Here is a 26462-nt window from a genome sequence, read left to right as displayed (position 1 = left end):
TCTCCCCTCTTTTTGCTTTTGTATTGGTATGTGGCTGACCACCACTGTTGCCGCGCACGCTGGGTCATATGCGCCATTCTGTCTGGGTTCACTATGATTGATAGGCTGCTGTGCACACACACAGCAGCCCTGCCCTGCCTCAGGCTCTAGTTAATTAGGCAGCTGTGCCTCAGCCAGTTTCATCCTTTAACTTTGGTGTTGGTTTGGCAGTGTGGAGGCCGGATCTGATATGTCCGCACAGGACCTGATCGGCCTCTATCTGCGCTCGCCTTCCTGGCACTAAGGGAGTGATTCTGTCAATGCTCCAGGTACAGTTTGTCATGTAATGTTATTTAATGTGGTCTGTCCTTTTTTTTTTTTTTCTCACTCTCTATACATTTAGGAGGCCGTAATGGCACAATGTAAATAAAAAACGTAGAGTTAGGACTGCCCCATTATGAGATTGCCGTGAAGTGGCGGGGTAGCTCAAAGAATTGATCAATTATTTGCTAAATATCTCATATTTTGAAATACAGTCAGAATTTATTATGTGCATGTGCACTTTAGATATTGCGTTTTGACCTTCAGCAGTGCTGGCTTCTCCCCTCTTTTTGCGCTTGTACATTTATATACACTACTAACGAGAAGTAATACTGTATCTTCGCTAGAATACATGTTTGCTACACAAGAAGTTGAGGATAAGTAGCAGCGGTTGTGATGAAAAAGGGGTTTCTAATGTGATAAAGGGTTATCTAGAAGCAGATAACTGGCAGTGAAGTTCATTTTTGCCCTTAGTGTAGTCTAAAATACAATATAAAATGCAAAAGCTTCTAAGAATTAATCCAAGACTGTGGCTGTCAGAAGGAATTAAGCTACTGGAAGCAAACTAGGAGTCAATTACATTGACACTGCAAAAACCACTGATTACCTTGCTTATGAGAGACTGCTATATAAGATTGATAGCTAGGGCATGTGGGCAGCACCAAGCAGATGGTAGTTTTTATAACTGTAAACTCCAAATATTATAAGCACAACTCTGAAGCCACATTGAGGTCAGGATAAGCACAAGGTACAATCAATCAGCCCTAATATATTTTTCATCTGGAAATATTAATGGTCTTGGGCAAAGAAAGGACTGTAGTCATGTAGGTACATTTTACTAGTAAATTAAGAGGAATTTGTGAACCAAAAAAACACTTCATAAACTATTGTATAAGGCGCTATACACAATAAACATTCATGGGAGGCTCTTCAGTGAAATCTAATGGTGGGCATACATGACCTTTCAATCACATACATAATTTTTTTTCTTTTACTCACTTTTATAGCACCATTAATTCAACATCGCTTTACAGACACTGTCCATTGGGCTCACAGGCTATATTCCTTATCAGTACGTCTTTGGAGTGTGGGAGGAAACCTCGCAAACATGGAGAGAATATACAAACTTGGTGCAGATGTTTTCCTTGGTAGGATTTGAACCCAGGACCTCAGCGCTGCATGGCTGCATTGCTAACCATGGAGCCACCATGCTTCCACATAAGTATATTCATTTGTTTCATCATTAAGCTGGTACCTAGTCCAATAGAACAGATTATAAAGCAGAGTAATTAAACATACTGTGACAAAGTCACTGGTAAAGTGCTGGAGGGGAGATATGTTTCACTACGCCTAATGGCGTCAGTGATATAAAACCCAGAGTTTTTCCTCCTGCACAATAAATGCAGTGAGGTGTTAAGCTAATTTGTATAATGTGCTGGCTTTTATGTAGACATCCATAGAGAGGGTGGGAGGATGTTCACCTTATCTCCACCCCAGGGTGTGGACTGGGTTTTAAGTAGCTGGGCTCCAAATGCAGCAATATTTAGTGTCTGGAGAGGAACACTCCATAAAAGTGTTTTGCTTATGCCTGAATCGTGGGTCTTGCTATTTTGTCTTGTTTTACAAAGTGCCCCTGATTTTTCTCTACTTGACTGCAGAGGTTGGCACCCTAAAATTATGCATTAGCTGACCCTGAGTGTCCCTAACTGAACCCTAGGCTACACGCAGTGTGTACTCCAATCTAACAAAAACAGAAAGTAGTGCACACACAGAGGGTGAAAAGCATAGATAAGGACGTGCTCACACAGCACACATGAAAGATGGAAGTAAAAAATAAGAACCAAACAACAAACGGAATACGTGGAAAACCTCCCAAATCCTAAAAGAAAACAAAAGGAAAGGTACTAGAGAGGAATACCACAAACAAACTGTAGGAAAAGGAACAGAGATTAGTTAGTAAGATAATCCCTAGCTGAGAAACTGGATCTCCAAACACCATGAAACTAGGAAAATAGCCTGCAAAGACTGCCATTTCAAAGTCAGTATAAATAATCCCTCCCAAAATGTCATAGGACAAACCAAATGAGATAGTGAAAACACCTGCATAGAAGCAGCAAAGCAAAGAGGAGTATTATCAGCAGTTGGACAAAGAACAACAAGCTGTGGTCCAACAGAGAGCAAAACCGACCACCAGCCAGAAATCACCAGATCGAGCCCTGAAGCTGAGGCATAACAGTATATTTATGATAGGGAACAAATCTGATTGAGGAAAAAGCTATCTTGTGAATATGGATGGATTAATAATGATAAGGGACCATGACTTAAAATTTATCCCCTTCATGACCTTCGTCATACCCATACATCCTGGTTGGGGAGGGGTTCCCGATCTAGCACGTAATAGTTACATCCTGGCGATCATGCAGGCACAGGAGCTGTGCCCACGCAATCTTCGCCAAGAGCTGAGCTTACATGATAGTTGAGACCTAACTTTCACAGCCAGGAGTGGTGCACAGATCCTGTAAAAAGGACAGGGTTTTCCCTCCTATAAATACTCAACATTATGGTTATCAAAGGGGGAACTCTCCTTGCACCTCAGATAAGGCCCTTCTGCCTCCTGTCTCCTGTCTGATCCTCACTGGTCTAACAATACATTTCACTTACAAAAGAGCAAACTTAGCAAATAACAGAAGAGTAAAGGTACCTTCACACTAAACGATATCGCTAGCGATCCGTGACGTTGCAGCGTCCTGGATAGCGATATCGTTGTGTTTGACACGCAGCAGCGATCAGGATCCTGCTGTGATGTCGCTGGTCGTTGCTGAAAGTCCAGAACTTTATTTCGTCGCTGGATCTCCCGCTGACATCGCTGAATCGGTGTGTGTGACACCGATCCAGCGAAGTCTTCACTTGTAACCAGGGTAAACATCGGGTTACTAAGAGCAGGGCCGCGCTTAGTAACCCGATGTTTACCCTGGTTACCATTGTAAAAGTAAAAAAAAAAACACATACTCACATTCCGGTGCCCGGCGTCCGCTTCCCTGCACTCCTCCTGCATCCTGTGTAAGTGCCGGCCGTAAAGCAGAGCAGGGACGTCACCGCTCTGCTCTGTGGGAGATGCCGGAGATGTTCGGCGCTGACACAGGATGCAGAAGGAGTGCAGGGAAGCGGACGCCGGGCACCGGAATGTGAGTATGTGTTTTGTTTTTTTTTACTTTTACAATGGTAACCAGGGTAAAAATCGGGTTACTAAGCGCGGCCCTGCGCTTAGTAACCCGATGTTTACCCTGGTTACCAGGGGACTTCGGCATCGTTGGTCGCTGGAGAGCCGTCTGTGTGACAGCTCTCCAGCGACCACACAACGATGAAACAGCGACGCTGCAGCGATCGGCATCGTTGTCTGTATCGCTGCAGCGTCGCTTAGTGTGAAGGTACCTTAAAAGAAAGTAAACAAAACAAACAATCAGAAAGACTGAAACTCTGAAAACTGAGTTTACATCAAGGCCTCACTAGCCTCCATGGTTGTAATCGGCCATTTTCAGGAGTCTGCACATGGTGGGGCACATGAGACTGAAAGGAAATGCCATTATGTCTGTGAAAATGCCTGTGCTCCTTGACAATATTGCTAGGCCCCTCACAATTACTTGTGCAGTAACAGTTCCTTGCAACATGTCCAAAGTGACCACATTTAAAACATTTCACAGAATGATATTTCCTCTCCCTCATTGTACCCAGCCATTTGCAGTACCTGGCAATATGGCCGGAGCCAGCACAGGCATAACATCTACCACATGCCATACCTGATTTAGGGGCCCTGACAGAACATACTTCCTTCTGTCTGGAACTTTTAAACTCTTCCATTACTAAGGATGCACTCTTAACAATGTTACGTTTGCACTTTCTTTGTAACTTAGACAGCACATATCTGTCATTACTTTTCGTTATTGGATCAAAATTTGATAAAATATTTGATCCCTCACCTGTTCCATCACTCCCCCCTTTTTGCCCTGAACAGGGCACAATTGGTCTGGGATCTGACCTTGTTTTCAGAGACAAAGAGAAGGCCGGCACCACATTTGAAAAATCATTGATGATATTTTTCAGACTAGTAATCAGTTGGGAACTAGTATCCAGCTCCACACTGCACTGACTAATAATGGCATCACTAGCTGCTGCCATTTCCTTCACAGCTTTGATCTTAGCCCCAGACTGAGTCAGCTGGGCTTCCATATCAACACAATGATTTTTCATTTTCAGCAGTTGTGATTCAAGACTGGCAATCTGCTTTTCTCTGTGCACATTATACTGCTCGTTTTCTTCCAGTTGTGTCTGTAAGGCACACACTCTCTGCACATTAGTCTCTCAACACTGGCAGTGGAAATTTGGGGAATCTGCATTACACAGGGATTCCTCATACACACAGATCAGTTTGGCTAACATTTGAAGTAGTTTACTTGATTTATTCAAGACCGAACGTCTCTCTATGCATATGCTGTCATGCCCGCATGCTTGTTCCAATAGGGCAGACCACAGCATTTCTGCAGATTTGGGTATAGTGGGGGTTACTGGGTGAAATTTACTGTGCTTTGCTAATCTTTTAAGGGTTGATAAGTCCATACTCACTCTTCCTGAAGCCATCTTGGTTGTCTTCCTTGTCCCTTCTCTGCTGCTTGAAAAAGGTCCTTTTACCTCTGGAACGCCTTTTCCTGACCAGCTGGACTTTACCTTGAAAATGACTATGATGCTTTGGAAGAATGGACTGGTAAAGATCACCCCAAACTCTCAAAGATGACCAAGCAAAGGAAAAAGAAAAAACGTTAAAAATCAGAAGACTGGGTTCTCTGTTATTGATTTTGTTCCATGTATAGTTTGTATTGAAAATCTGCGTCACCTGTCTGAACTATCAGCGCTCTGAATGCACAGTTCACCCTGTATCAATGTAATCTGTTCACGTCCCTCCGGCCTGATCAGTTCACAGACAATGACCAGAAATTCAAAAAGCAAAACATGAAAAACAAAATCTAAACAGTGGGCCTGTAGCTCGCCATTGTAAAAGGAAGGGGCTTCCTCCACAAAATATTAAACCTTATAGTACCAAAGGAGGAACACCTCTATTACACCTCTATTGAGGTCCGATATTAACTATTAACGCCAAACTTGACTATTAATAATTAATATCCACTTAATATGCCTCAATGTTATCTTATCCTTATACTATATACTAACTGAGACAAAATAGTGTAACAATAAAGGATATTTATTACACACACACGTCTGCAGTCTATAGCATACATATATATTTATATCCAAGCTGGCGACTATAATATATATATATATATATATAATATACAAATATACGGATATCACAACTCTGATACAGTAATATGACTACATTATACAGTGATCTCCTAACAGTATCACACAGTAATAACCCACAATGTCCAGTAATATCACAACAATATCACCACAATATAAAAACCCACAATTAACTGCCCGATTAACCAAATCACACATACAATATCAGACATCCCAATCTATAGCTTACTAACCCTAAGGCCTAAGAGGTTACAGGGCCTAGTAAGAAAAGGGGATATAGGGTATACTTAAGCCACCATGTACATCCATGATCGTCCCAGGAAACCAGCTAGGCAAAATAAGGCCTCCAAGCACATGTGTTGTCCCTATTATGTCCAGCCAAGAAGAGGTGTGTTCAGCCCAAGGTGTGTGGGGATGAGGTCAGAAGTCTATTGTCCACTGGCAAAGGTATATGCCCCTCAATCCTGAATGAGCAAGCTGGAGGAGGGGGCTTCATGTGGAACACATGGCAGGATTATATCACTAAACACATCTCTATGTAAAGATATACATTTTGGGGCACTTCCCCTTCTACATAGATAGGTGTGTATATATATATATATATATACTAGATTGTGGCCCGATTCTAACGCATCGGGTATTCTCGAATATGCATGTCCCCGTAGTATATGGACAATGATGATTCCGACTGTGCCCGTCGCTGATTGGTCGAGGCAACCTTTTTGACATCATCATCGCCATGGCAACCATTATGACATCTACGTCGATACTGTGCCCGTCGCTGATTGGTCGAGGCCTGGCGGCCTCGACCAATCAGAGACACGGGATTTCCATTATGACATCATCGTCGCCATGCTGTGCCCGTCGCTGATTGGTCAAGGCCTGGCGGCCTCAACCAATCAGAGACGCGGGATTTCTACGTCGATACTGTGCCCGTCGCTGATTGGTCGAGGCCCAGGCGGCCTCGACCAATCAGCGAATGAATAAACGGGACAGACAGACAGACAGAAAAACCCTTAGACAATTATATATATAGATATATATGTCGGTGAGACACATATATATATATATTTGTATTTAATACAGAGCTGGATAGCAGTAAAGCCGGTAATTCAATTGTCGGCTTTTGCTATCTCCCTATCAAACCCGACAGGATATGAGACATGGTTTACATACAGTAAACATTTAATATCCATTATACTTTTACATATTCCTCACTAATAATGTTAGTAGTGTGTGTGTGCAAAATTTGGGAGCTCTAGGTGTTAAAATAAAGGGTTAAATCATGGAAAAAACTGGGGTGGGCTCCCGCACAATTTTCTCCACCAGAGTGGGAAAGCCAGTGACTGAGGGCAGATATTAATAGCCCAGTCACACGCATGGTCCATGTGTAATCCGTATTTTTTTCGCCCCCATAGACTTTCATTGGCGGATTGTTTGCGCAATATGCTGACAAACACAGCATGCTGCGATTTTCTCATCCCATAAAATACGGCCGAGAAATATACGGCTGATGGGAGCTGCCCCATAGAGAAACATTGGTCCGTGTGCAATGCGTTGTTTTTGCACCTCTCCCTCGTCCGTATTCCTTTCTAGTGTGACCTCGGCCGTAGATATGTGTGATCCAACCACAGGGACCCTACTGATTGCCAGAATGTAGTCCAAAATGCTTTATGTGGATGCAGCAGTGGTTGAGCATGGACAATACCGATCCATTCACTGCCAAAGACAGCCGAACACAGTACTCAGCTAGTTCATCCAGTCCCAAAGACAGAGGATGCAGAAGTAAGGCACATGCTTGACTACAGCACCATTCACATGTGATTTGGAACCCCAATTCTATTGATTGACGGGGATCTGACAGCTGAATAGGAAAAAATTGGTGATAACTAGTGTTGAGCGATACTTTCCGATATCGGAAAGTATCGGTATCGGAAAGTATCGGCCGATACCGTCAAAATATCGGATCCAATCCGATACCGATACCCGATCCCAATGCAAGTCAATGGGACGAAAATATCGGAATTAAAATAAACCCTTTATAAACTTGTAGGTTCATTCTACATGAAGGAAAACAACTAAGAATAATGTAGGATGTATTGGGGGACGTGGCGGAGATATTAAAGGGACAGAGGTTTAGCCCAATGTAATAGAATAGCAGGATTTTTAATTTTTTTTTATGAAGTTCGGCGTTAGAAAGAATTTGACTATGTTATTTTTTTTTTTTTTTATGTCAGATATTGATGTTTCACTACTTCCACGCCCTTCACCTTCTTTTTTACTTCTCCCACGCTTTCTTCTTAATTATCCTCATCATCAGCTTCTTTGACATCAACTTCTTCACCTTATTCATCTTCTTCTTCATCTTCTACCTATTATTTTTTGGGTTACATTGTTCATATTCTTTTTATTTTACTATTATCTTCATCATATTCAACTTCTTCATCATATTCTTATTTGTGACAGGCATTCCCGTAGTTGTTATCTATAAAAGTTTGAAGATTACACCTTCCGTTCTGCCTGTCACAAACCAGTTACATTTGTCCGCGTTCAGTTTGGCCTGCAGCATCAGGCTTTATCCAGGGGCACCACGAGGAGGAACGGACTCACCCCCATACACTGCTTAGTCTTCTTCTGCTTATAATTTACATAATATTTTTTTGCTCTGATATTTTGTGTTATGCTTAATGTCCTTCTGCTCTTTGTTCTGCAGCCTCTTGTTCTTCTGCTTCTCGGTCTTCCAGGTCGTCGTCGTCTCCAGGGTCGTCGTCTCCGGGGTCGTCGTCATCGGGGTGGTCTCCGGGGTCGTCGTCATCGGGGTGGTCTTCAGGGTCATCGTCTCCAGGGTCGTCGTCATCACGGTGGTTGTCGTCTCTGGTGTCGTCGTCATCTTAGGGGTGTTCTTCCGGGTCATCGTGTTTAGTCTCTTGAACTTGGAAATGTAGCAGAAGGTACAAGAAGGCTGAGAAAATGCCGAGAACCAGCTGATGGAACTGGAACTCGGATGGCTACCCGAAGGTCCAAGAGCCAATGGAACTACCGAGGACCAGCTGATGTTACTGGAACCCGGTTACTAAGCAGGAGGTACCCGTGCCTGAAAGCACTACCAAGGACCACCTGACGTTGGTGGAACTCGGATACCCAGAGGGAGGCACCTAAGCCAAAGGCTCTGCCCGGAACCAGCTGACGGTACTGGAACCAGGATGGGGAGCAGAAGGTACAAGAGCAAAAGACACTGCCGAGAACCAGCTGACGGTGCTGGAACCCGGATGGGTAGCCGAAGGTCCAAGAGCCAATGGAACTACCGAGGACCAGCTGACGTTACTGGAACCCGGTTACTAAGCAGGAGGTACCCGTGCCTGAAAGCACTACCAAGGACCACCTGACGTTGGTGGAACTCGGATACCCAGAGGGAGGCACCTAAGCCAAAGGCTCTGCCCGGAACCAGCTGACGGTACTGGAACCAGGATGTGGAGCAGAAGGTACAAGAGCAAGTGTCTGCGTGGCTTTTGCAGGACACGTTGCCGGCTGCACAGCAGGGGAACAGCTGGCGGTGCTGGACCCCACTGACACATTGGCAAGGTGTTTGGCTCTGTGCAGCCAGCACTTCCGGACAGCAACGAGCGGTGTTGTAGCCCGGGCTCTGCAGGGGGAGCAGAGTGTAGGCCGAAGCCTACTTGAACCAATTTCAAAGGTAACCTTTAACCCCCCCTCAGGGGTTAGAAAGTAGAAGAGCCACAGCTTATGCAGCAGTAGTGCTGCACAAGTCAAAGGTTGCTCTTTTAATTTCGCTCCTTGCACACGCTGAATGAAACACGTATAACATTTAGCCCTTTATACAGTCAAACTGTGTTGGAGGCGCGAGTTCCCTTTGTAATGAGACGCAGCACAGATGTCAAGAATCCCACCTTGGTGCTGGGTGCAGCCTCCTGAGCGTTGTTATTTGCTGTACAGGAGTCTGCGCTGTCGTGTTATCCCCTGGCCTAGCGCTGTTAGCGCTGCCCATCTTCTGACCTCATTTAATGTTGGCCGGTGCGGTTCGCGATGCCCATGAATCACAGCCCCGCAGTGTATTGACATAGTTTAAACACTGCGGGGCTGGGATTCATGGCCTGGCGCAGTACATATGTTCGCCTCTCGCTTGGGTTCTTACACCTGCTTCAGACTATGCGGCGTCATCTGATCCCTTATCGCATGCCACGGCCATGAAGCCGCACAGTCCGAAGAAGGCGGAAGGAGAGGAGGGACAGGCGAACTGATGCACTGATCCTGCCCATCAATCACACCCTCGCAGTCCCAATAAATAAGACACCGAGGGGCGTTGTGTGGGTCAGGGCGGCCGCAGAGGCGCAGCCAGCCAAACAATGATGCCAGAAGACGGGCAGCGCTACCAAGGGGGTTGCAGCGTGTCATTACAAAGGAAAGTCACACCACCGGGACGGTTAAATGGTCACACAGAGGACACATTGCAGACGTGTTTTCAGTTCCACATGTGCGAGGAGAATACGTTTCTGAGCCACCTTGCACACATGCAGCATTACCGCTGTACAAGGTGGCTGGATAACGTAAAAACGCCTGGGGGAGGGGGGACAGGTTCCCTTCAATTTCAGTTCTTGTGTCTGCGTGGCTTTTGCAGGACACGTTGCCGGCTGCACAGCAGGGGAACAGCTGGCGGTGCTGGACCCCACTGACACATTGGCTGGTGTTTTTCTCTGTGCAGCTAGCACATCTGGGCAAAAACTGGCGGTGTGTTAGAGCCCAGGGACAGCAGGAGGAGGAGCAGGAGGAGGAGGAGCAGGGGGAGGGGAGTGTAGGCCGAAGCCTGCACAGGCGGCAGCTTTGGGTGTGTTGTGTCTGCGTGGCTTTTGCAGGACACGTTGCCGGCTACACAGCAGGGGAACAGCTGGCGGTGCTGGACCCCACTGACACATTGGCGAGGTGTTTGGCTCTGTGCAGCCAGCACTTCCGGACAGCAACTAGCGTTGTTGGAGCCCGGGCTCTGCAGGTGGAGCAGAGTGTAGGCCGAAGCCTAATTGAACCGATTTCAAAAGTCACCTTTAACCCCCCCTCAGGGGTTACAAAGTAGAAGAGCCACAGCTTATGCAGCAGCAGTGCTGCGCAAGTCAAAGGTTGCTCTTGTAATTTTTCTCCTTGCACACGCTGAATGGAACACGTATAACATTTAGCCCTTTATACAGTCAAACTGTGTAATGGAGGCGAGAGTTCCCTTTGTAATGAGACGCAGCACAGGTGTCAAGAATCCCACCTTGGTGCTGGGTGCAGCCTCCCGAGCGTTGTTATTTGCTGTACAGGAGTCTGCGCTGTCGTGTTATCCCCTGGCCTAGCGCCGTTAGCGCTGCCCATCTTCTGGCATCATGTAATGTCGGCCGGTGCGGTTCGCGATGACCATGAATCCCAGCCCCGCAGTGTCTTAACATTGTTAAAACACTGCGGGGCTGGGATTCAGGGCCTGGCGCAGCACATATGTTGGCCTCTCACACTCGGGTCCTTACACCCGCTTCAGACTGTGCGGCGTCATCTGATCCCTTATCGCATGCCACGGCCATGAAGCCGCACAGTCCGAAGAAGGCGGAAGGAGAGGAGGGACAGGCGAACTGATGCACTGATCCTGCCCATCAATCACACCCTCGCAGTCCCAATAAATAAGACACCGAGGGGCGTTGTGTGGGTCAGGGCGGCCGCAGAGGCGCAGGCAGCCAAACAATGATGCCAGAAGACGGGCAGCGCTACCAAGGGGGTTGCAGCGTGTCATTACAAAGGAAAGTCACACCACCGGGACGGTTAAATGGTCACACAGAGGACACATTGCAGACGTGTTTTCAGTTCCACATGTGCGAGGAGAATACGTTTCTGAGCCACCTTGCACACATGCAGCATTACCGCTGTACAAGGTGGCTGGATAACGTAAAAACGCCTGGGGGAGGGGGGACAGGTTCCCTTCAATTTCAGTTCTTGTGTCTGCGTGGCTTTTGCAGGACACGTTGCCGGCTGCACAGCAGGGGAACAGCTGGCGGTGCTGGACCCCACTGACACATTGGCTGGTGTTTTTCTCTGTGCAGCTAGCACATCTGGGCAAAAACTGGCGGTGTGTTAGAGCCCAGGGACAGCAGGAGGAGGAGCAGGAGGAGGAGGAGCAGGGGGAGGGGAGTGTAGGCCGAAGCCTGCACAGGCGGCAGCTTTGGGTGTGTTGTGTCTGCGTGGCTTTTGCAGGACACGTTGCCGGCTACACAGCAGGGGAACAGCTGGCGGTGCTGGACCCCACTGACACATTGGCGAGGTGTTTGGCTCTGTGCAGCCAGCACTTCCGGACAGCAACTAGCGTTGTTGGAGCCCGGGCTCTGCAGGTGGAGCAGAGTGTAGGCCGAAGCCTAATTGAACCGATTTCAAAAGTCACCTTTAACCCCCCCTCAGGGGTTACAAAGTAGAAGAGCCACAGCTTATGCAGCAGCAGTGCTGCGCAAGTCAAAGGTTGCTCTTGTAACTTTTCTCCTTGCACACGCTGAATGGAACACGTATAACATTTAGCCCTTTATACAGTCAAACTGTGTAATGGAGGCGAGAGTTCCCTTTGTAATGAGACGCAGCACAGGTGTCAAGAATCCCACCTTGGTGCTGGGTGCAGCCTCCCGAGCGTTGTTATTTGCTGTACAGGAGTCTGCGCTGTCGTGTTATCCCCTGGCCTAGCGCCGTTAGCGCTGCCCATCTTCTGGCATCATGTAATGTCGGCCGGTGCGGTTCGCGATGACCATGAATCCCAGTCCCGCAGTGTCTTAACATTGTTAAAACACTGCGGGGCTGGGATTCAGGGCCTGGCGCAGCACATATGTTGGCCTCTCACACTCGGGTCCTTACACCCGCTTCAGACTGTGCGGCGTCATCTGATCCCTTATCGCATGCCACGGCCATGAAGCCGCACAGTCCGAAGAAGGCGGAAGGAGAGGAGGGACAGGCGAACTGATGCACTGATCCTGCCCATCAATCACACCCTCGCAGTCCCATTAAATAAGACAACGAGGGCTGTTGTGTGGGTCAGGGCGGCCGCAGAAGCGCAGCCAGCCAAACAATGATGCCAGAAGACGGGCAGCGTTACCAAGGAGCTTGTTGCGTGTGTCAATACAAAGTCAAATCACACCTGAGGGACGTTTTAATGGTCACAGAGGACACATTTTAGACGTGTTCACTTCAACATGGGCAAGGAGAATAAGTTTCTGAGCCACCTTGAACACATGCAGCATTACTGCTGTTCAAGGTAGCTGTAAAACATAGAAACACCTGGGGGAGGGGGGACAGGTTCCCTTCAATTTCAGTTCTTGTGTCTGCGTGGCGGTCGCAGGACACGTTGCCGGCTACACAGCAGGGGAACAGCTGGCGGTGCTGGACCCCACTGACACATTGGCTGGTGTTTTTCTCTGTGCAGCTAGCACATCTGGGCAAAAACTGGCGGTGTTAGAGCCCAGGGTCAGCAGGAGGAGCAGGGGGAGCGGAGTGTAGGCCGAAGCCTGCACTCGAGCAAGTTGAAAGGAAACCTTTAACCCCCCCCCCCCCAGGCGTTTGTAGCTGAAAGAGCCATTGTGTACAGCACTAATGCTGGAAAAGGTAAACTTAGCTCTTTTAATTATGGTCCTTGTACATGCGGAACCTAACATTTATGAAATGTGTCCCCACACAGCGTTAAACCGTCCGGTAGGTGGAACTTTCCTTTGTCGTGTGACGCAGCACAGCCATCATTTTTACCCCCTTGTCGCCGTTCGCCCCCTCCTCAGCGTTGTTTGAATCTGTCCCGGAGCCTGCGCTGTCAGGTTAGCCCATGGCTATGCACACATGTTGCGCTGCCCGTCTTCTGACCTCATTTGGTGTCAGGCTGGCTGCGCCTGTGCGGGTGCGCTGGCCGAGATCCCGCCTCGCAGTGTCGTCTCATGTAATCCCACCGCGGGCCTGTGATCCGTGCCCGTGCGCAGTGCATATCCTCTCCTCTCACTCCCCTCCCTACGGCTTTTTCAGACTGTGCGGTGTCACGGCCGTGGCATGCTATTAGGGACCAGCTGACATCGCACAGTCTGAAGAAGCCGTAGGGAGGGGAGTGAGAGGAGAGGATATGCACTGCGCACGGGCACGGATCACAGGCCCGCGGTGGGATTACATTAGACGACACTGCGAGGCGGGATCTCGGCCAGCGCACCCGCACAGGCGCAGCCAGCCTGACACCAAATGAGGTCAGAAGACGGGCAGCGCAACATGTGTGCATGGCCAAGGGCTAACCTAACAGCGCAGGCTCCGGGACAGATTCAAACAACGCTGAGGAGGGGGCGCACGGCGCCAAGGGGGTAAAAATGATGGCTGTGCTGCGTCACACGACAAAGGAAAGTTCCACCTACCGGACGGTGTAACGCTGTGTGGGGACACATTTCATAAGTGTTTGGTTCAGCATGTGCAAGGAGCATCACGAAAAGAGGCACTTTTTCCCTTTGCATCATCATTACTGCTGCACAAGGTGGCTCCTTCAGTAACAAACGCCTGGGGGGGGGGGGGGTCAGGTTCCCTTACATTTAACTTGTTGTGTCTGCGTGGCGGTCGCAGTACACGTTGCCGTATACACAGCAGGGGAACAGCTGGCGGTGCTGAACCCCACTAACACATTGGCGAGGTGTTTGGCTCTGTGCGTACAGCACTTCTGGACGGCAACTAGCGGTGTTGGAGCCCAGGGACACGTGGAGGAGGAGGAGGTTGGAGGAGGTAGGAGGAGGTAGGAGGGATTGCCACACACACAGCAGGGGAACAGCTGACGTTACTGAACCCCAATAACAGAGGAGGGACTGTTGACTGTGCGTACAGCACTTCTGGACGGCAACTGGCGGTGTTGGAGCCCAGGGACAGGTGGAGGAGGAGGAGGTTGGAGGAGGTAGGAGGGATTGCCACACACACAGCAGGGGAACAGCTGACGTTACTGAACCCCAATAACAGAGGAGGGACTGTTGACTGTGCGTACAGCACTTCTGGACGGCAACTGGCGGTGTTGGAGCCCAGGGACAGGTGGAGGAGGAGGAGGTAGGAGGAGGTAGGAGGGATTGCCACACACACAGCAGGGGAACAGCTGACGTTACTGAACCCCAATAACAGAGGAGGGACTGTTGACTGTGCGTACAGCACTTCTGGACGGCAACTGGCGGTGTTGGAGCCCAGGGACAGGTGGAGGAGGAGGAGGTTGGAGGAGGTAGGAGGAGGTAGGAGGGATTGCCACACACACAGCAGGGGAACAGCTGACGTTACTGAACCCCAATAACAGAGGAGGGACTGTTGACTGTGCGTACAGCACTTCTGGACGGCAACTGGCGGTGTTGGAGCCCAGGGACAGGTGGAGGAGGAGGAGGTAGGAGGAGGTAGGAGGGATTGCCACACACACAGCAGGGGAACAGCTGACGTTACTGAACCCCAATAACAGAGGAGGGACTGTTGACTGTGCGTACAGCACTTCTGGACGGCAACTGGCGGTGTTGGAGCCCAGGGACAGGTGGAGGAGGAGGAGGTTGGAGGAGGTAGGAGGGATTGCCACACACACAGCAGGGGAACAGCTGACGTTACTGAACCCCAATAACAGAGGAGGGACTGTTGACTGTGCGTACAGCACTTCTGGACGGCAACTGGCGGTGTTGGAGCCCAGGGACAGGTGGAGGAGGAGGAGGTAGGAGGAGGTAGGAGGGATTGCCACACACACAGCAGGGGAACAGCTGACGTTACTGAACCCCAATAACAGAGGAGGGACTGTTGACTGTGCGTACAGCACTTCTGGACGGCAACTGGCGGTGTTGGAGCCCAGGGACAGGTGGAGGAGGAGGAGGTTGGAGGAGGTAGGAGGGATTGCCACACACACAGCAGGGGAACAGCTGACGTTACTGAACCCCAATAACAGAGGAGGGACTGTTGACTGTGCGTACAGCACTTCTGGACGGCAACTGGCGGTGTTGGAGCCCAGGGACAGGTGGAGGAGGAGGAGGTAGGAGGAGGTAGGAGGGATTGCCACACACACAGCAGGGGAACAGCTGACGTTACTGAACCCCAATAACAGAGGAGGGACTGTTGACTGTGCGTACAGCACTTCTGGACGGCAACTGGCGGTGTTGGAGCCCAGGGACAGGTGGAGGAGGAGGAGGTTGGAGGAGGTAGGAGGAGGTAGGAGGGATTGCCACACACACAGCAGGGGAACAGCTGACGTTACTGAACCCCAATAACAGAGGAGGGACTGTTGACTGTGCGTACAGCACTTCTGGACGGCAACTGGCGGTGTTGGAGCCCAGGGACAGGTGGAGGAGGAGGAGGTAGGAGGAGGTAGGAGGGATTGCCACACACACAGCAGGGGAACAGCTGACGTTACTGAACCCCAATAACAGAGGAGGGACTGTTGACTGTGCGTACAGCACTTCTGGACGGCAACTGGCGGTGTTGGAGCCCAGGGACAGGTGGAGGAGGAGGAGGTTGGAGGAGGTAGGAGGGATTGCCACACACACAGCAGGGGAACAGCTGACGTTACTGAACCCCAATAACAGAGGAGGGACTGTTGACTGTGCGTACAGCACTTCTGGACGGCAACTGGCGGTGTTGGAGCCCAGGGACAGGTGGAGGAGGAGGAGGTTGGAGGAGGTAGGAGGGATTGCCACACACACAGCAGGGGAACAGCTGACGTTACTGAACCCCAATAACAGAGGAGGGACTGTTGACTGTGCGTACAGCACTTCTGGACGGCAACTGGCGGTGTTGGAGCCCAGGGACAGGTGGAGGAGGAGGAGGTTGGAGGAGGTAGGAGGAGGTAGGAGGGATTGCCACACACACAGCAGGGGAACAGCTGACGTTACTGAACCCCAATAACAGAGGAGGGACTGTTGACTGTGCGTACAGCACTTCTGGACGGCAACTGGCGGTGTTGGAGCCCAGGGACAGGTGGAGGAGGAGGAGGTTGGAGGAGGTAGGAGGGATTGCCACACACACAGCAGGGGAACAGCTGACGTTACTGAACCCCAATAACAGAGGAGCGACTGTTGGGACTGTGCGTACAGCACTACCAGGCAACAACTAGCGGTGTTGGAGCCCAGGGACAGGTGGAAAAGCAGAGGAACACAATGTAGGCCGAAGCCTGAGAAAGTCGAAAGGGAACCTTTAACCCCCCCCCAAGGCGTTTGTAGCTGAAAGAGCCAGCTTGTGCAGCACAAAAGATGCAAAAGGAAAAGGTGGCTCTTTTCATCATGCTCCTTGCAAACACAGAACTAAACACTTATAAAATGTGTCCCCTGCAACCGTAAAACCGTCCCGGAGGTGGGACTTTCCTTCGTAATGTGACGCAGCCCAGCCGTCATTCCTACCCCCCCGGCGCCGCGCACCGGCTCCTCAGCGTTGTTTTATTCCGTCCAGGAGCCTGCGCTGTTATGTTATCCCGTGGCCAGGCACACTTAGCGCTGCCCGTCTTCTGGCATCATTTGGTGTCTGGATGGCTGCGCCTGTGCGGCCGCGCTGGCAGAGAGCCCGCCTCGCAGTGTCTTCTGATTTAATCCCACTGGGGGCCTGGGATCCATGGACATGCGCAGTGCATATCTGAACCTCCACCTCTCACTCATCTCCCTATGGCTTCTTCAGACTGTGCGGTGTCACGGCCGTGGCATGCTGTTAGGGACCAGCTGACACCGAACAGTCTGAAGAAGCCATAGGGAAATGAGTGAGAGGTGGAGGTTCAGATATGCACTGCGCATGTCCATGGATCCCAGGCCCCCAGTGGGATTAAATCAGAAGACACTGCGAGGCGGGCTCTCTGCCAGCGCGGCCGCACAGGCGCAGCCATCCAGACACCAAATGATGCCAGAAGACGGGCAGCGCTAAGTGTGCCTGGCCACGGGATAACATAACAGCGCAGGCTCCTGGACGGAATAAAACAACGCTGAGGAGCCGGTGCGCGGCGCCGGGGGGGTAGGAATGACGGCTGGGCTGCGTCACATTACGAAGGAAAGTCCCACCTCCGGGACGGTTTTACGGTATCAGTGGACACATTTTATAAGTGTTAAGTTCTGCGTGTGCAAGGAGCTAAACAAAAATAGCTACCTTTTCCTTGGGCAGCATTACTGCTGCACAAGGTGGCTCTTTCAGTAACAAACGCCTTGGGGGGGGGGGGACAGATTCCCTTACATTTCAGTTGTTGTGTCAGCGTGGCGGTCGCATGACACATTGCCGGCTACACAGCTGGGGATCAGCTGACGTTACTGAAACCCAATAACACTGGGTCGTATGTTTTGACTGTGCAGACGGCACGTCTGAGCCTCAACTGGCGGTGTTGGAGCCCAGGAATTTAAGTTCAGGTGGTAGAAAGATGAACACAACAGGAGACCTGGATAACGTATACAGTGACCTAATTATTCAATCAGGAGGAGGAGTGGCAAATTCCGGCGAGATCCAGGCCTTGTTCATTTTCAGGAAAGTAAGCCGGTCAACGTTATCGGAGGATAGTCGCATGCGACGGTCAGTTAGTACACCACCTGCAGCACTAAAGACACGTTCCGATAATACACTGGCCGCAGGGCAAGACAGCACCTCCAATGCATACTGGCTTAGCTCTGGCCATGTATCCAGCTTTGAGACCCAAAACTTGAAAGGGGAAGAGCCGTCTGGGAGTACAGCAAGAGGGCAAGACATGTAGTCTGTCACCATCTGACGGAACCGTTGCCTCCTGCTGACTGGAGCCGTCTGTGATGGTGTAGACTTTTGTGGCGGGCACAGAAAACTGTGCCACAGTTCGGCCATACTGGTCTTGCCTTGGGCAGAGGCACTGCTTCTGCTCCCTCTTTGTGCAGAGCCTCCACCACGGCCTGGACGCACTGAGCTGCTTTGGAATGCACTAGCAGCACTTCTCTCAGTTGGAATGGAGAAGATGATGGAATTGACCAGTGTGTCTTGGTACTCCCGCATTTTTCGCTCCCGGTTCAACGGTGTGATGAGGCTTTCTACGTTGTCCCGGTAGCGAGGATCGAGGAGGGTGAACACCCAATAATCAGACATGTTGAGAATGTGGGCGATGCGGCGGTCGTTTCTCAGGCACTGCAGCATGTAATCCACCATGTGCTGCAGACTGCCAACTGCCCAAGAAACGCTGTCCCCTGCTGGAGGCGTGATCTCTGCCCGCTCGTCATCACCCCACCCTCGCTGTACACACTGAGTACTGGACAATTGTGTAACTCCCTCCTCTGGACGGATGTCTTCCTCCTCCATTGACTCCTCCTCATCCTCCTCACAAACGGTCCCCTGCCTACGCGTTTGTGAGGAACCACGTGGCGCTGACTGTCCAGAAGATGATGGAAATGGTGAATCCTCATCCTCCACCTCTTCCACAACATCATCCCTTAGCGCTTGCAGTGATTTTTCAAGCAGGCAGATAAGGGGGACAGTCATGCTGACTAGTGCATCATCTGCACTCGCCATCCGCGTGGAATAATCAAAGGGACGCAAAACCTGGCAGACGTCATTCATAGTGGCCCACTCTGTGGTTGTGAAGTCTGTACGGCGCTGACTGCGACTTTTTTGCGCCTGAAGCAGCTGGTACTCCATTACAGCTTGCTGCTGCTCACACAACCGCTCCAACATATGTAACGTGGAATTCCACCTGGTAGGTAGGTCACATATGATGCGATGTTCCGGCAGGCGGTGTCGGCGCTGCAGAGCCGCAATGCGCGCTTTTGCCGTGCTGGAACGCCGCAAGTGAGCACACTCTAGGCGGACCTTGTGCAGCAGTGCATCAAGATCCGGATAGTCCCTCAAAAAGCTCTGCACGACCAAATTGAGCACATGTGCCAGACATGGGATGTGAGTGAGGTTGCCGAGGCCCAGAGCTGCCACCAGATTTCGGCCATTATCACACACTACCATGCCTGGCTGGAGATTCGCTGGCACAAACCACACATCGCTCTCCTGCTTGATGGCATTCCAGAGCTCCTGCGCTGTGTGGCTACGATTCCCCAAGAAAATTAATTTCAAGACGGCCTGTTGACGTTTGGCCACGGCTGTGCTCATGTCGGTCGTAACAGGTACACGTTCATCACGGGTCCATGTGGAGGTGGACTGTGACGGCTCCTGCAGCGATGATTCTGAGGAACTGGTGTAAGAGGAGGAGTCAATGCGTACAGAATGGATTCCTGCAATCCTTGGAGTGGGCAGGACACGTCCTGCGCCACTCGCACGGTCTGTACCCGGCTCAACGACATTAACCCAATGGGCAGTGAGGGAAAGGTATCGCCCCTGTCCATGTTGACTGGTCCACGCATCGGTGGTGAGGTGGACCTTGCTACTGACGGCGTTCAGTAGCGCGTGTTTTATGTGTCCCTCCACATGCTTCTGCAGGGCAGGGACGGCTTGCCTGCTGAAGTAAAAGCGGCTGGGCACATTGTACTGTGGGACTGCCAATGACATCAAGTCACGGAAGCTGTCAGTCTCCACCAGCCTGAATGACAGCATTTCCAGTGACAGAAGTTTGGCAATGCCTGCAGTCAGAGCCTGTGCTCGTGGGTGGTTTGACGAGAAAGGCCGCCTTTTCTCCCATGCCTGTACTACCGATGGCTGTAGACTGGGCTGGGAGTGTGTGGATGACTGGGAAAGTGGCGCTGCGGGTGGAATTACAGCGGGTCTCTGGACAACAGGGGCAGAGGTTCTTCCACGGCGATCCTGGGAGGACGCCGAACCAGCTGCGTGTGAGGTAGAGGAAGAGGCAACACGAGCTGAAGAGGTGGTAGCTGCCGCTGTTGGTTGGCCTACCTCTTCAGTGTGTTTTTCTAACTCCGCCGGGTGCCTGTTGCGCACATGTTTCCACATGTTGGAGGTATTGAGGTTGCTGACATTTTTCCCTCTTTTGACTTTTTGATGACACACGTTGCATCTGACATAGCAAATGTCATCTGCAACTGTGTCAAAAAAGGAACAGGCACTGCAAGTCTTGGGAGCGCCCTTTTTGGCTTTTGGAAGAGACATGCTCCTAACGGGTGCCAAAGCGGAGGCTGCAGGATCCGCAGTCTTCCCCCTCCCTCTCCCTCTTTGGGCCGTACGGGGAATCTCTTCCTCAGAGCTGCTCCCACCACCTTCCTGTCCCTCACGCCAAGATGGGTCGAGGACCTCATCATCTACACTACCCTCTGCCCCCAACTGCTCCTCCTGGGTAGTCTCAGCAGCAGAGCACGCACCAGTAAGTGGCACCTGAGTGTCATCATCAGCTGATGCGGCCTGCGATGTGGTGACCGGAGCCACTGGCCCACCCGCCTCTTCAGAGGAAGACAGAAAAAGCTGTTGGGCATCACTGCACCCTGCCTCTTCTTCCATTTCTCCAATGCTGCTTGGCTGGCCCCCTGTTTCCAAGCCAAGAGATTCAGAGAACAGAAGTAGAGACGGCTCCTGTCCTGGGCTCTCTGTCTGCCTGGGCAATTTGGCAGGTGGTGAAGAGACAGATGGCTGCTCTCCAGTGCTCTGTGTCTGAGAGGATGTGGCACTAATGGAAGTTGATGCATTAGCTGCCATCCATCCGACAACAGCTTCAATTTGTTCTTCACGCAGCAGCGGTGTACGGCGCTCGGACACAAAGCTTCGCATGAACGACTGTTGCCTGGTGAAAGTGGGTGCTGATGAGTCACCGGTGCCCGCAGCAGGCACAGAATCCCCACGTCCCCTCCCTGCTCCGCGACGGCTCCCACGCCCCCGTGCCTTACTCACTGCCTTCTTCATCTTGGTTGACTGATAAAGATAAGCAGAAAAGTACTAACGGATTTGTGTGCTTATTCCTGAGCAACTCCTCCTAACAGGTATAAGAAGCACTAATTATCTAAAGTGTGGACTAGACTTTAATATGAGCTAATGTGGCCTACAGAAATGTAAAGTGGTGTAACTGGTGTGTTTGGTGAACTTTATTATTTATTTATTTTTTGGGGGCTGAACTGACAACAGATAGAGCTGCAGTCACACGGAGACCGTGCAGACAGACGTAAACGGCGCTACAAGGCCCAAAAACCCTCCTCTACTTTATCCTATGTAGTGTTTTTCCACAAATTAGCTGGAGACGGGTGGAAAGACACTAATAGGATTTTTTTGAATAAATTAGCAGCAGACTACACTATTTGGAAAAAAAAGAAAATTGATTTGGCGGTATGACGCAGTGAAAAACCCTGAGCTGGAGACAACCAGGCTATAGCTGCTCACAGATTACAGGGCGAGCTGCAGTCACACGGAGACCGTGCAGACAGCCGTAAACGGCGCTGCAAGGCCCAAAAACCCTCCTCTACTTTATCCTATGTAGTGTTTTTCCACAAATTAGCTGGAGACGGGTGGAAAGACACTAATAGGATTTTTTTAAATTAATTAGCAGCAGACTACACTACTTTGAAAAAAAAGAAAATTGATTTGGCAGTATGACGCAGTGAAAAACCCTGAGCTGGAGACAACCAGGCTATAGCTGCTCACAGATTACAGGGCGAGCTGCAGTCACACGGAGACCGTGCAGACAGCCGTAAACGGCGCTGCAAGGCCCAAAAACCCTCCTCTACTTTATCCTATGTAGTGTTTTTCCACAAATTAGCTGGAGACGGGTGGAAAGACACTAATAGGATTTTTTAAAATTAATTAGCAGCAGACTACACTACTTTGAAAAAAAAGAAAATTGATTTGGCGGTATGACGCAGTGAAAAACCCTGAGCTGGAGACAACCAGGCTACAGCTGCTCACAGATTACAGGGCGAGCTGCAGTCACACGGAGACCGTGCAGACAGCCGTAAACGGCGCTGCAAGGCCCAAAAACCCTCCTCTACTTTATCCTATGTAGTGTTTTTCCACAAATTAGCTGGAGACGGGTGGAAAGACACTAATAGGATTTTTTTGAATAAATTAGCAGCAGACTACACTACTTGGGAAAAAAAAAAAAAAAAGGAACAGTATGAGGCAATGAACCACCCTCCCTGAACTGAATACAACCAACTATGGATGGCCTATGTGGCTGCACTCAGACTGGAGACTGGGCTGCACTCACACACACACACACACAGACCCTGCAGATCGCTGTGAAAACAGCGCTACAAGGCAAAAGCAAGGTGAATAGTAGGTGAACACAGCGGTTGCTAAATTAGCCTTTGGAAAGCACAAAGAAGCAAATCGCTATCTCTAAACTGTCCCTCAGTCAGCAAACAGCGTCCTGTCACTAACTGAATTCACAGCAGAGTGATCGCAAAATGGCGCCAGCGACTTTTAAACTGCATCATGACATCATTACACCAGCCAATCACAGCCTTGCCAGTAGTTTCATGCCCTCCATGCTAAACAGGATGTGCCCACACTTGGAATCAATCTCATTGGCTGAATTTCTGCTTTTTGAATCTTAGAACTTCCGATTCCGGTATCCGATACGCGGCAAGTATCGGAATCCCGGTATCGGAATTCCGATACCGCAAGTATCGGCCGATACCCGATACTTGCGGTATCGGAATGCTCAACACTAGTGATAACCTAAATACCCCTTAAAAGCGGTTGTCCACTTTATTTTCACAAATGTGTGGGGAGGTGACATGATTTTGTAGCTCTCCTATTCTCAACCTGGCTGCTGATCAAGGAGCATGTGACCAGACTGCTGTGCGGTCTGTGCGGATGGCCGTACTAACGTGTATATATGTAAATAATGTCCCCAACAAACTTTTTAAAATAAAGTGGCTAACCCATTTAAAGTGTTAAAGTGAATTTGTCGCCAGGTTTCTGTTATATAATCTGAGATAAACATAATATAAGAACAGAGACCCTGATTCCACTGATGTGTAACTTACTGGTCCGTTTGATGCAGTTTTTATAAAATTCCTGTTTTTTCTGCTTCAGATCTAGCCGAAGTTCTCAGAAGGTGAATACGAAGTGCACCTAGGATCAAAAAAGTTTTTTTGATCCTAGCTGCACTTCGTATTCACCTTCTAAGAACTTCGGTCACGTGACTTACTGCGTCACGCAGGTCCTGCACGCTTGCACACCGCTCGCACTCACCGCTGTAAAAACACACGCGGTGCCAACCCTGCAGGACCCCGTCTCCAATAGGAGGTTAGTTAGTGGTGGCTTGCTGCCGGCCGGGGCAGCCACCGGTTTCTACTATATTCTTTGCCTGGATACATTGGAACGAAAGCAGAAACGCTACGAACTCTCATCTACCAATGGAGGTAGGAAAACTTTTCTATACATTAACTCTTGAGTGACTCTTAGTGAGCACATCGTAGGTTAACTCCGTTTTATCCTAGTACCTAAGTGTATTAAAATCTATTGGGTAGTTATTTTTTGCAATGTTTAGCAAGAATGTGTTGTTTCCTGCTCCTGATTCCAAGCAACCGCAATCATTTTTCACATTATCTATTGCCACTTCTGAGAAATTTATAATGTCTACTGTTATTGATAATAAAATTCCATTATGCATTAGCATAGGTTTAATCTTTATTTAAAGAGGTTGTCCATTTCTGGGAACATTTCTTTATGTATTTGGGTCTGAAAATCACTTTTACAATTTGGTTTCATTAAAACTTTTGCACAGTTTTACTTTTACTGACCCTTTGTTTTCCTGCACATTCAACTTTGATATTGTCTGTGGCTATACATCTGCTTAAAGGAGCTCAGAGAATAAAACAGATAAGAATTTAAAACTCTCCAATTGGACCGTCAAAATAAGCTCACTGACTGATTCTCAGTTTATGAATTCTACAGCCAGCAATAGAGAGTGCAACTCAGATGCAATAGAACATAAACTTTTAATGAAACCTATTTTTTAACAATCCTTTGCCTATTAATTGTCATGAATTTTGTAAATAGGGTCATGTCCACTGACGTGGAGCTGTTGTCACAATGTGACGGTCTTTGGTAAGGAAGGGTGGCCTCAAACTGACCCTGGAACTGGGACCCTAACTATCCCTGTCCTGGGGGTACTCTTGAAGGTAGAGAGGCCCAAGTCTGTGACCTTACTATGCTCCTGTGTAACCCTGATCTTTCTTCTCCCCACTCCATGAGACATGGGACAGAAATGTAAGGTAAACAAGACATAAAGACAGAACATGGATAACAGAAAACCTCTATCATACAAAAGAACCAAACAACAATACAGAGGAAGATAGGGACAGGGAGGAATAAACTAAATGGGAACAGGTACCAGGAGCTAAACACACACGTACTATTGTAAAGCACAGAACACTACTACAACAAATCTACTTCAACCACTTAGCTTAACCACACAGAGCAGGAAGACAAATCCTTCACCAGCAGGGACAAGAAGGTCTGACCAGTTTATATAGGAAGAGCTACTGACCAGATCAGAAGCAGCTGAAATGGAGCTGCATGTTTCTGACCAGCATAGAAAGGGTTATTAACCTCTTCAGCACCAGAGGAAACTAAATCCATTTAATATGGGACACAAATCACACCATCTCTAAAGAAGACTTGCAATTCAATACCCGATGTAACTGGAGCACCTGCCAGGGCCTAGGGGTTACTCGGTACCAGGTCCGGTGGTCATTAAAGGGGAAGTCATGGTGACAGCGACCTGGTCCGTGGCCCTGGGAGTCCAAATTAAAGGTTAGGTCTTTAAAGGGGTTTTTAGGAATAAGGATGTTCGTGATGCCACCTGTGGTATTTGTTCAGGGATGACCGACACTGCTTAAAGGGGTCCTCTGGGGGTGATGGCACTACAGCAAGGATGGTATGGCTTCCCACAGGTAAAGCTGGGTCCCCAGGGCTCAGGTGTAGTAGAAAAAGATGGCGTGGTGCCAGAAAGAATCAGAGCACACAAGGTTGCAGTCTTTTTACCTGTTTACTGGTTGATTATGGCCACAGTCAAGGGTACCAGCAACAGGTGACGGTGGGGTCCAGGCAGCCTGGAAACGATTAGTATTTCCCTTGCCAGGTCAGATTGGGAACCTTCCACTTTGTGCTGAATTATAGTCCCTTGCTGCCTATGGCTTCTTTCAAGGTCCTTCTCACTCTCTATCCTGGGACAGTACCTGCATGGTGGGCAACATGAGCCGTTTTATAAGGGTCTCTATTCAGACTCCAGGCTCTGTATGTTGCTGTTCCTCAGGGTGTAGATGTGGGCAAGTAATTTTCAGTCTCCTGCCCTCCAGTTTCTGCTGTGGGGCATACAGTCCCACACAGCCTCGGACTCGCGATTTCCGGTTTCTGCACTTCAGCATGGAGGGAGCCCAATCGCGGCCCTCCTCCAGCTCCTTAATTCACCGGTGTCACAGGTAGGGGTCGCTGTTTGTTTTCTCCAAGATGGGCATGGAGGCATAGTGAGTCCATGAGGGGACATTGCAGTCGCAGGTGTAGCTGTGATTGCAATGGTGAAGTAGTGACTTTTGTCACAGGTAGGGGTCACAGTGTGTTCTCCCCAGGTTGTGCATGGAGGTGTATGAAGGCCATAGGAGTGCATGGCAGTCATGGGCATAGCGGTGGCTGCAATGCAGACTAGAAATAATAAAAGTAAGTGTTGGTCTTGGACATGCTAGTGTCCAAAGGCAAATTTAGGCAAAACCTGCTCTGGGTTTTGTATTTTGAAACAGACTGCAGGATGATAGTTGTGCAGTCCATTTAATTCCAGGCAGGGGTTTTCTATGTGGCTGAAGGCCACAGATCTGTTGTGAATTCCGCTCTTCGGCTCCCTCCGGTGGTTGTAAGTGGCACTTTTGTGAGTTCTGCTCTTGGGCTCCCTCCGGTGGATTTAAGTGGAACTGCTGCTCCTTGGATTTAGCAGTCAGCAGCTGCTTCCACTGATCGTCTATTCTGGCTCGGCTATTTATCCTGGCTCTATCCTTCAGCTA

This window comes from Ranitomeya variabilis, chromosome 1 (genome assembly GCF_051348905.1).
Source record: "Ranitomeya variabilis isolate aRanVar5 chromosome 1, aRanVar5.hap1, whole genome shotgun sequence".
Taxonomy (NCBI): Eukaryota; Metazoa; Chordata; class Amphibia; order Anura; family Dendrobatidae; genus Ranitomeya; species Ranitomeya variabilis.
This window is presented reverse-complemented; position numbering follows the sequence as displayed.